At 32.9% G+C, this 8,229-nt stretch overlaps 1 long non-coding RNA gene across 1 annotated transcript; it reads left to right on the top strand.

Annotated features, from left to right (window-relative positions):
- Positions 1–2,862: 2,862 nt before the first annotated feature.
- LOC124894238 lies at positions 2,863–5,383 on the top strand. The gene is made up of 2 exons (XR_007051089.1): positions 2,863–3,201; positions 3,304–5,383. It is a non-coding gene; the product is annotated as an uncharacterized LOC124894238 (long non-coding RNA).
- Positions 5,384–8,229: the final 2,846 nt, after the last annotated feature.

The following is an 8,229-nucleotide window of genomic DNA, read 5'->3' on the forward strand; positions in this document are numbered from 1 at the left end:
AAGAGATAAAGAGTAAATAGAAAAGAAAAAATGGAAGTCAAAATCATGCAAAACAAGTTGCCAGAACTATGCGTGACCTAATTCTCTTCTCTCGGGGGTAAGATACGTAGGCTGCCTTACTCAGGGCTCGGTCCAATCAAATAAACAATCAGAATTGCCCAGTCAAAAGAAACTGGGGCATGAGTTAATTCTCATTGTTTGAGTCAATTCCAAAAGTTGTAAGTCCCACCTAACTTCAAGTTTCGTTTGGGCCCCATGCCATTCTTTCTTTCTAACCCTATCCAAAAGCCAAGTTACAACCAAAGAAAGACCTTCAGATCAAAATTTGAGGGTGTTAAGGCTAGGCATGCAAGGGATATGATGATGCATTTGGGAACTACTTGCCTTCCTCAGCATAAGGAATCAAGAGAGAAATAAAAATGAGAGAGTCTTATGGGTGAAAACCCTTACGAGCACCGTAAGACGGTAGTAAGTCGAGAGAGATAAAAATGAGAGAGTTTTATGGGTGAAAACCCTCACGGACATCGTAAGACCATTGTGAGTTGAGAGAAATGAAGATGAGAGTCTTCTTGGTGAAAAACCTTCACGAACACCATAAGGCAACGGTGAGCTGAGAAAAGAAAATGTGAGAGGCCTGTTGGCGAAAATCCTTCAAGGCGTCACTAGCCTAATGAGGTCTCCAAATGCAATTGGCCCAAAGAAGTAATTCAGTTTTAGGGCCATTAACTGAACAACAATTGGTAAAAAGTTTGGATTGAAAGATCAGGCAACATAATCCAAAATGCATGGCATAATCATTAGTGTAAACTGTCATTTTTAGATAAACTTTTCGTTTCTCTATTTTAAATGGGGACATTCAGTGTCTTTTCTTTCTTCTATATGTCAACATAATCCAAAATGCATGGCATAATCATTAGTGTAAACTGTCATTTTTAGATAAATTTTTCGTTTCTTTATTTTAAATGGGGACATTCAGTGTCTTTTCTTTCTTCTATATGTTTTTATTTTATTTTCTTGAGTCAGTTATCCAAATAAAAAATCATTGTCAATTTTTTTCCTCTTGTCTTTGAGTCAAGTCCATGTCAAAACGAGTGAGAAAAGATTTCAAGACTAGCTACCAACTTCTTCAATTGCACAAAGCAAGATAGAAAGGCCAACACATGAAAGAGACATGATTATGAGCTGAAATAAGACATGTAAAAGTTTTGGTCAACAGATAAGTCTGAGAACTCATGAAAATACCAAGGTTTAAAGGTTTTATCTGAGAAGCATGGCAAACATAGATACTGTGTTTATTTTAGAGTCACTCTTCATAATCTAAGTTTGGGTCAATAACGCAACAAAGAAGGGACAAATGCCAACAATCTAAAACAAAATGGAGGGAATGAACACTCGAGCAAGTGTCGGGACAGCCAAGTGCCGCAAGCCACCACTAAGTTTTAACTGATAAATTTTCTTTGTTGAAACAGGGGCAAATTCTTTCACTTAATTCAACTACCATTGGAAAAGCACATCCGTGGAATTTTACATTCTGTTCAGGACCCTCCTGAAAAATGAAAATTTACTTTATGTTCAGGGCCCTCCTGAAAAATGGGAATTTATTTTATGTTTAGGACCCTCTGAAAAATGAGAATTTACTTTTTGTTCAGGACCCTCCTGAAAAATGGGAATTTACTTTCTGTGCAGGACCCTCCTGAAAAATGAGAATTTACTTTCTTTGCAGGACCCTCCTGAAAAATAGAATTTTACTTTCTTTTCAGGACCCTCCTGAAAAATGAGATTTTATTTTCTGTTCAAGACCTTCCTGAAAAATGGGATTTTACTTTCTGTTCAGGACCCTCCTGAAAAATGAGATTTTACTTTCTGTTCAGGGCCCTCCTGAAAAATGGGATTTTACTTTCTGTACAGGGCCCTCCTGGAAAATGGAAATTTACTTTCTATGCAGGACCCTCCTGAAAAATGGAAATTTACTTTCTGTTCAGAACACTCCTGAAAAATAAGAATTTACTTTCTGTTCAGGATCCTCCTGAAAAATAGGAATTTACTCTATGTTCAGGACCTTCCTGAAAAATAGGAATTTACCTTATATTCAGGATTCTCCTGAAAAATGAGATTTTACTTTCAGTTTAGGATCCTACTGAAAAATGAAATTTTACTTTATTTTCAGGACCCTCCTGAAAAATGGGAATTTACCTTATATTCGGGATTCTCCTGAAAAATGAGATTTTACTTTCAGTTTAGGATCCTCCTGAAAAATGAGATTTTACTTTCTGCTCAGGACCCTCCTGAAAAATGAGATTTTACTTTATGTTCAGGACCCTCCTGAAAAATGAGATTTTACTTGTTGTTAAGGACCCTCCTGAAAAATGAGAATTTACTTTCTATTTAGGATCCTCCTGAAAAATGAGATTTTACTTTCTGTTCAGGATTCTCCTGAAAAATGAAAATTTACCTTATGTTCAGGACCCTCCTGAAAAATGAGAATGGACATTTACCTTATGTTCAGGACCCTCCTGAAAAATAAGATTTTTCATTCTGTTCAGGACCTTCCTGAAAAATGAGATTTTACTTTCTGTTCAGGACTCTCCCGAAAAATGAGATTTTACTTTATGTTCAAGGTCCCCCTGAAAAATGAAAATTTACTTTCTGTTCAGGACCCTCCTTGAAAATGGAAATTTACTTCTGTTCAGGGCCCCCTTGAAAAATGAGAATTTACTTTATATTCGGGACCCTCCTTGAAAATGGGAATTTCCTTCTGTTCAAGACCCTCCTGAAAAATGGGACATTACTTTTAGAAAAATGAAATCTTTCTTTATTTTAATCTTTGCTCGGGATAATTTTTGTTTTAGTTTTGATTTTGGTTTCAGGAGCCCGCCTGAAGAATAGGGTGATTAAAAAATAACAAATCAGGAGCTCGTCTGAAGAATAGGGTGCTGAAATAGCAAATCAGGAGCCCCCTGAAGAACAAGTTGAGGAAATTGTAAATCAGGAACCCGCCCGAAGAACAGGGTGATGAAATTGCAAGTCAGGAGTCCGCCTGAAGAACAGGGTGAAGAAGTTGAAAGTCAAGCAACAAAGTGAAAGAATTGAAAGTCAAGTAACAAGGGTAAGAGATGGAAAGTCAAACGACAAGGTGAAACAATTGAAAGCCAGGTAACAAGTTGAAGAAATTGCAAGTCAGGAGCCTTCCTGAAGAATAAGGTGATGAAACTCAAGTGAAAAGTCCAAAAGAAGTTGCATAGATAAGATTTTTGTAATTTCATTTATGTCTAACTTGTAATTTTCATTTTGATATAATGACAGTGCTGCAGATCGGAACCTCGACAGGACCTCACTCGATTCTCCAACTCAGTATAGTCCTTCTCCTTTCCTTGGAGGTATCTATGATTGAGTTCCTTCATAAAATGGGTAGTTAAGATTCGGTTTTTCTCCTTCCTTCCATTTCATTCTTTTTGAATAATGGTCGGAACAAAATTCTGTTTCGTTGTCTACTTTTTTATCTGAAAACACTTTGTGTTTACATTCAAATGGGGCATGCTGTAGACACCTAATTTTGTCCCTCCCAACGTTGATTTTATCCATTTTTTTAGCTCACTTTACCACGTATTCCCACCTATGTGATTATATCTATAAAATGACAAAAATAAAAACTCTTAGTAAATTTTATCTTATTTTATTCCTATCCTAACAATTCCTCTAATTAAAAGACAATTCCTCACTATCCAATACCCTTCTACCCTACCTACCTACGTGCCCCCTCATATTTCTTGTCCACAAAGAAAAAGAAACCCACAGGGAATCATTCATACAACAATACATCACATTTTTCTTCTTTCCCTTGGAAGAAAACAAAAGAGAGGGGCCCACGTGATTAATTATCAATTTCCCTTGAATGGATAGGCATACATCATATAGAAAAGGAGGGAGGCCTACAGAATTAGAGTCCACAATAATAAAAAGTGGGGCCCACGTAATATTTTGGCTTTTTCTTGGATAAAGAGGTCTTCCTCTTCATTCATAAAGGGGGATATTTTCATGGTCATGGGAGAGAAAAAGGGAACTCCATTATTTTCCTTCTTATACTCACGCACACACTGGTCACACTGGATTACACACAAATTCCTCAAGAATACAACACTCATACTCACAGAATTGACCACTCCACTGCCATAAGATGACCTACAAACAAAATCCATCTTCTTCCCTTTGATGCACCATTATACACGCACACACATAGCTCCAAGGCACTAAATCGCATACACCACACACCGAAAAGTTCAGATCGAGAGAGAAAGTCACGGAAGAGGGGGAGAATCACGAGTAGAGGGATGCGGATTTTGCGGGAGGCCACTGTTTCCGGCAACAGACTCACCGGAAACGCGTCAAAATCATCGCAAACCTAGCTGAATCATCGGAATACATCACATCAGGTACTTTTTTATAGTCTTCGGTTATTGCTGAAGTCGATCGGAGTCACGACGACATAAAAACAGTCCGCTGAACTAGGATTTGTCCTCAATCCCGTCTGTACCCGTTAGAATCTGGTTCAGATTGCTTTTATTCTCACGACCTCTAGCTCGAAGTTGGGTGGGTTTATCATAATCGGGTCGGGTCTCCCTATTTTTTGCGATACTCAGTCCCGAGTTTGGACAGATTCGTTGAGGCTCAAGTCGAAGTTATCATAGGCGAGTTTTCTTTATTTTGTTAAATAATATTCATCAAAAGCGACGTTAAGCTCCATTTCTTTAACTCATTCTTCCTTCTTTATTTCAATTCGTTAAAATAGCCATGATTGTGTGTTAGGTGATTCTGATTGTTTGATGTTGATGTTGCGATCATGATGCTTAGTGATTTGAGGAATTAATTTGATCATGTTTAATGGCGATTGATAAAAAGGGAAGTTGGGGTGGAATTAAAAATTGACGATAAGGTTGGATTCGAATCAATTTTGATCGATTGTTGATATGAAACGTGATACTATTATGATACGTTGAATTGAATAGGCTAATGTAAGTTCGGGTAGGCAATTTTAGGACTAAGTTTTTTTTTGTTTGTGGTTGAATGGTGGAATGACGTGTGAATATTTTTCTCTAGTCTATCGCATTCAATTTAAATGTATTCATTTAGTCGGGGAATGTCTCGAGACACATTGTATTTATTCTCCGGGGAATGCCCCAATGTACTATGTTGGCGGGAGACGTTCATGATGAAGGTTTGAGGCATCGGGTAAAGCGCGGGAGCGTAGTTAGGATTAGTGTAGGTTCGTTAGGACTTATTTTCACATTTTTTTATTAGTTATTATTTATTTTGGACTGTATAAATTGGACTGGATACTATATTTTGGATTCGCTTTGTTTGTTTGGTTGCTTGTTTTATGTGCTTATGTGTGGTTTATATATCCGTAGTGTCGAGATAGCCGATACGCTCTACCAAGCGATTGTGGTCAAACCACGGGATCGAGGGTGCCTAACATCTTCCCCTCGGTTAACAGAATTCCTTAGTCGGAATTCCTGTTCGCAAATCAGTTTAAAGAGTCAAATGATTTTTTAAAAGGATTTTTCAATGGTGATTTGACACATCGAATTAATGTCAAGTGGAGATTTTGAATAAAAAATGTAAATAGTTCCTTTTCAAAATAAATTTTAAACCTTTTGTCACTTTGATAATAAAAACTCTTTCGAAACTTTAAAATCAATTCTTTTTTATAAAAAAGGGGTGTGACAGCCAATTTGTAATAATTTTAGTCTAATTTTATTCAATTTATTACAATCCTAGCCCAAATTGTGTCCAATTGAACTCAATTTCAAATTTCATTCAATTTTTTTAAATCAAATTCTTAATCTTTAGATCTCAGCTGTCGATCAACATTTATTTATTTTTATTACATTTATTTTTAATATCAATTTTATATAGTTACTATATTTATTAAATATCAACTTAATTCAATTCAATTTTCCTAATTTATTTAAATTTTAGTCATTTTATACTCAATTTGTGTCAATTGAGTTTAATTTGACTTAATCGAAATCCTCAATTCAATTTTTTAACCCAATATATAATCTCAATTTGACTCATCTCCTCACTTCTAATCTCAATTGTTTATCATATTTGATCAACGATTAATATTAAATCAATTTTCATTAATATTTTTCTTGAAAATGGACAGTTTCAAACTATTTTTCTTGAACCGAGGATCTATTGAAAACAACCTGTCTACCTTAGCAATATGATCTGCGTAAACTGTACCCATCCACGGACTCCAATTTATGGGAATAAATCGGGTTAGTTGTGTTGACACCCAATTTTGACCTCTCAGTACCCCTCTTAGATTGTTATTTTAGCAAAATTATTAATTTTAAATGTTGATATTTTCTACGCATTATTTTGATATCAAATAAATATTAACGTGTCACATTCATGATCTGAAAATATATAATTTATTTTTATATTATTATTTTTTACATTATATAATATTTTACGTAATTTTGCTAATATTTATGATTGCTAATTTAGTTGGAGATTTCTTTTGGATTTTACTTGGAAGTATGCATACTTAAAAATTTTATTATTATAATTTTAATTGGAGTCTTTTTTGGGAATGTAAAATTTTATTTTTATCTAGGGATTTAAAAAGGAATATTTTCTCTAAAATATTTTTAAGAAAATTTAAATTATATATAACAAGGATAATGACATTAGAAATAAATTTATTTTTAAATCTTTATTTTGTTCTCAGGTTAAATAAATTATTATATAAAAAGTTAAATCAAATAAGGTCTCAGAACATTACCAAAAAAAATATAATAGAAAGAGTCTAAGCCATCATTTGAAATTATCATATTCAGTTAATTTATTTGCATATTTATAGAAATGCCATGCGTATTTTTCAATATTTTTAACTTAATTTTAATTAATCTTTTATCTCATATAAATATCAGCGACGAAATTTTTTTGGATTTGAATAATACAAATTATTAAAGTTTGATATTTTTCTTTAAATTTGAATAATACAAATTATTAAAATTTGATGGCTAGTTATTTATCCAATAAAAAATAACTATCATAAATATAATGAATGTTGATTTAATATTATTTAAAAATATATATTAATTGTCTATTATGAAAAAGTTAAGCGCAATTTTTAAGTATAGAAAAATTCAATTATATACATAATTAATGTGAAGTTTAACTATCCACCTCAAAGATAGAATTGTATTAAAATAGGCGATCGCAATAAAATAGGCGATAATTCAAGATTTTTGTAAAAATCCTACTCAGCTTTCCCATTGTTTCTTTACGTTTATCATTCTTATTTTCTATAATTTTTTCAATTTTTTTTTTATCTTACCCAGTTCATCTCTTCATCTTAACTTATGTTCCTAACAACTTACTTCTTTAACTGCACCTCAGAACTTTCATCTGGTAACTAACACTAGGTTTATATTTCTAAGACATCGTTGATTCTCATTTGACATTATGAATAAAAGAGTGACATGAATCAAGTCTTTACACACACAAAGAGCACATATAACAATCCGGAGTAAGAAAATAAGAATAAAAGTTTAGCATTTCTAAAAGTGAAATATCGTGTCACAATCATACTATGCATGAGTCAAAAATATTCAAATAATTTTATTTAGCTGCGAAAGTTCGAACTTTCTTATCATTTTGAAAAGACAATATGCGAACAAAAAGGAATAAACATCTTGAATGAAAAATAAAGCTAGCACTTCATATCTTATATGAGGGTTTTGAAACCCATTAAAATAATTAGTAAGCAAATGACAAATTCTTGACTTAACTAATTACTATTTTTATCAAGGCGCAACAAATAATAATAACTATTCTTCCAACATAAAATAAACAACTTTACATGCTAAAAAAAACATATCTACCAATAATAAGTTTAAACAAGACATGGGTATTATTTTTCAAGTAAAGATCTAAACTTTATCCAAAATAATCAAATAATAAAGTAAAAAAAAAAGAGAAACCATCAATATTATCTATTCTTTTCAACATAAAGGAAACAACTTTACATGCTAAAAACAAATATATCTACCAACAATGAGTTTAAACAAGACATGCGTATGTCTTTTCAAGTAACGATCTAAACTTTATCAAAAATAATCAAAGAATAAGGTGAAAAGGCAAAACATTCAACATTAACTATTCTTCTAAACATAAAGAAAATAACTTTACATACTAAAAATAAATGTATCCAACAAC

This window comes from Capsicum annuum, unplaced genomic scaffold, assembly GCF_002878395.1.
Source record: "Capsicum annuum cultivar UCD-10X-F1 unplaced genomic scaffold, UCD10Xv1.1 ctg71906, whole genome shotgun sequence".
Taxonomy (NCBI): domain Eukaryota; kingdom Viridiplantae; phylum Streptophyta; class Magnoliopsida; order Solanales; family Solanaceae; genus Capsicum; species Capsicum annuum.